Source organism: Lynx rufus, unplaced genomic scaffold (genome assembly GCF_022079265.1).
Source record: "Lynx rufus isolate CCGP_SWC_20201006 ecotype Redwood Valley unplaced genomic scaffold, mLynRuf1.p SCAF_14, whole genome shotgun sequence".
In the NCBI taxonomy this organism is placed as follows: Eukaryota; Metazoa; Chordata; class Mammalia; order Carnivora; family Felidae; genus Lynx; species Lynx rufus.
The window spans coordinates 41,836,116-41,839,486 of record NW_025814828.1 but is presented as its reverse complement, the minus strand read 5'-3'; the positions used below and the strand labels follow the sequence as shown (position 1 = coordinate 41,839,486).

The 3,371-nt window shown below is 41.9% G+C and overlaps 1 non-coding gene across 1 annotated transcript; it reads left to right on the top strand.

Annotated features, from left to right (window-relative positions):
• Positions 1 to 2,933: 2,933 nt before the first annotated feature.
• On the top strand, positions 2,934 to 2,998 carry LOC124509720 (small nucleolar RNA SNORD43). The gene has a single exon (XR_006961498.1). It is a non-coding gene; the product is annotated as a small nucleolar RNA SNORD43 (small nucleolar RNA).
• Positions 2,999 to 3,371: the final 373 nt, after the last annotated feature.

The window sequence follows — 3,371 nt, the reverse complement described above, 5'->3', positions numbered from 1 at the left end:
AACTTGAGTTTCAGCCTCTAGTTGGGCAGATGAACTGTTTACAGAGGTGGTCAGCCCACTGCGGCAGCCATTTTTTTTCCATTCTCTGCTGCAGTACACTCTGCATTGTTCCTCAAACAAGCACATCAAACCAGCGAGTGTTATGGGGCATCCCCCTACTCACATAGTAGTCCACAAGCATCTAATATCTGGGCCACCCTTACCCACAGAGAGGTTGATGGCCACTTCGGGATTTCCCCTATGGATGTCTTTTTCCCAAGGCCCATTTTGTTGGAGAAAGTCATCAAGAGGAAGTATTTGACAGTTAACCTGTAAGCTGGACACAGGGCAATTGAAGGCCCCTTACTTCCCACCCTTTCTTTGAAGTTCAGGTTCCATTTGCCTTTCCTACTCCCAGAGGCTTCTCCAAAGATAGGCCCCAAAGAGATCCAAATCTGTCCAGAGATAATGATGTGGTGTTGAGAACATCTGCGTAGTATACTTGACTAAACACAGTTAAAGCTTCTCTATATATAAATTTTTAAGATTTGCTGGGTAGGTGCAGGGATATACTCATCTTGCTTCTGCTTAAGACAAATCTTGTATGTAAGTTTCCTTTGCTTATTAAACCTGCTACATACTAACCTGGAGTGGCCTGCCTCTTCCTTTGTTCTCTCCCTGTCCTCTGAGTACCAGTGGCCAGTTTCAGATTGTACTCTGGGAGCTCCCAAGAGGGTTGCAAACCAATGCATTTGTTTGGACTTTTGTTTGGCTCACCAATTATTTTTTCACAAACTGGCCCCCATTCATGGAGTGCAATGAGAGACCAAAGAAAGAGACAACCCACTCCATATTGGTAAGTGACAGCTTTAATAAGCAAGGGAACTTATGAGGCTTGTCTTAGGTGGTCATAAGATGATCAGATCTCTGTGTCTGCCTGCCAGAATTTTAACAGTTTATAGAGAGGCCTTAAGGGGGTTTAGTCATGTATACAATCCAAGTAGTCTCCACAACACATCACTCTCTTAAGGCTGCATCCTTACAAACAGCTCTCACTTGGGAATGGTGGGCAGAGTATACATTCCAAGGACATTACAGGAGAGGAGGTGAGGAGCCTCCAACAGCCTGGTTCTAGCTCACAGGCCACCTGGTGGTCACATCCTCTTGATGACCTTCTCTAACAGATGATCATTTCAGATGGAGCAATCACAAGATAAGTGACATTTGAAGATAAGTTTGAGGACTTCACCTGGCAAGAATGGCAGCACCTGGGCCCTGCTGATAAAACTCTGTGTGGAGATGTGATATTGGAGAATTACAGCCACCTGGTCTCTGGGGGCAAGGAAGGCTCCCCCAGACAATTTGGTACTTATGATTATTGTGTCCTACACGGTATCTTTTATTTTTAGGTTTTGAAAGCTAAGTTTCTTCCTCATCCTCAAATATCACTGATTTTGTAATGACACATGACTCCATCTAAGTAGCCATCCCTGGATGATGAGGAAACGTTTTGTGGGAGCATCTTCTCTGTTCACAAAAAGAATGCCTGCATTCAACCTGGTTTACGTTACATGTTGGACGAGAAACAAAAATCTAATTAGAGAAACTTCTGCTTTTGGTGATGACAGAGAAGCTTTTAGCAGACCAACTTTCCTGCTGAGGTCAAATAAAAAAGTGGATAAAAGACAATATTTGGAGGCATCAGAAAGCTGCTGAGGAGATGGAGGCCTCAGTTCTGGTGGCAGTGATGTCAGGTCTCATTTCACAAGCAGACCAGAGCACATCTACTCAATACTGACTACATTTAGACCAGGGACCAAACAGTGTCCACAGGAAACAAGGAGAGCTTCTGCAGATTCTTGGCTTGAAGGACAGAGCAGCTAGAATACAAGAGCACAGTGCATGAAGCACATACCAGAAACATTCCCTGAGTGCTACATGACCTCTTCTTTATAAAGCCATTATTCTCAGAAATAGGAAACATAACTGGCTATTCTAACACAGAGAAGAAGGAAGAGACTTAGATAAAATGCCAAGATGGAGGAATTTATCCCAAATGAAGGACAAGAAAAGGCCATGGCCAGAGATCTAAGCAAAACAGATATAAGTAACATGCCTGATGGAGAATTTATTATTTTTTTTAATGTTTATTTATTTTTGAGAGAGAGAGAGACAGACACCAAGTGTGAGATGGGGAGGGGCAGAGAGAGGGGGAGACACAGAATCCAAAGCAGGCTCTAGGCTCTGAGCTGTCAGCACAGAGCTGGATGTGGGGCTTGAACTCATGGACTGAGAGATCATGACCTGAGCTGAAGTCAGAAGCCTAACTGACTGAGCCACCCAGTCTGATGGAGAATTTAAAGCAACAATCATAAGGATACTCGTAGAATAGAAGATACTCATGAGACCCTTACCACAGAGATAGAAGAGTTTTAAAAGAATCAGTTAGAGAGGAAGAATTCAATAAATGAGATTGGAAATAGGCTTCATACAGTGAACAGTAAGCTGGAAGAAGCAGAGGAATTAGAAGACAAATTAATGGAAAACAACGAAGCTGACAAAAAAAGAGAAACAAGAATTACACAACACAAGAATAGACTTAGGGAACTCTGTGACTCCATCAAACGTAATAACATTTGTATTATAGTAGTCCCAGAAGAAGAGAGGGAAAAGGGAGCAGAAAATTTATTTGAGGAAATAATAGCTGAAAACATCCTATTCTGGGGAAGGAAAAAGATATCCAGATCCAAGAGGCACAGAGATCTCTCATCTAAATCAACAAAAGTAGGCCAACACCAAGACATATTATAATTAAATTAAAAAGCAGCAGGACAAAACAAGTCCTAGCTAGGGGTGCCTGACTGGCTCAGTAGTAGAATATGCAAGTCTTGATCTTGGGGTTGTGGGTTCAAGCCCCAGGTTGGGTGTATAGATTACTTAAAAATAAAATTTTACACAGATGATGAATTTATTGATGGGCAGATAGAGACTCTGTGCTGATTGTCATGTAAGTTCAGTGGGAAGCATGTTGTCTTTATTGCTCAGAGGAGAATTCTAAGTCAACTCGAAAAAGCTGTACAAAAAATAAGCAAAAGCGTCCCAGGAGCTGCACATTGATAGCCGTGCACGATGTGATCCTGGAGGACTTACTTTTCCCAAGCGAGTTTGTAGGCAAGAGAATCCATGTGAAACTGGATGGCAGCCAGCTCATAAAGGTACATTGGGATAAAGCACAGCAGAACAATGTGGAATACAAGGTTGAAACTTTCTCTGGCATCTGTAAGAAGCTCATGGGCAAGGATGTTAACTTTGAGTTCCCAGAGTTTCAGTTGTAAACAAAAATGATTAAATAAAAGCATTCATGGTAAAAATAATAATAATAATAATAATAA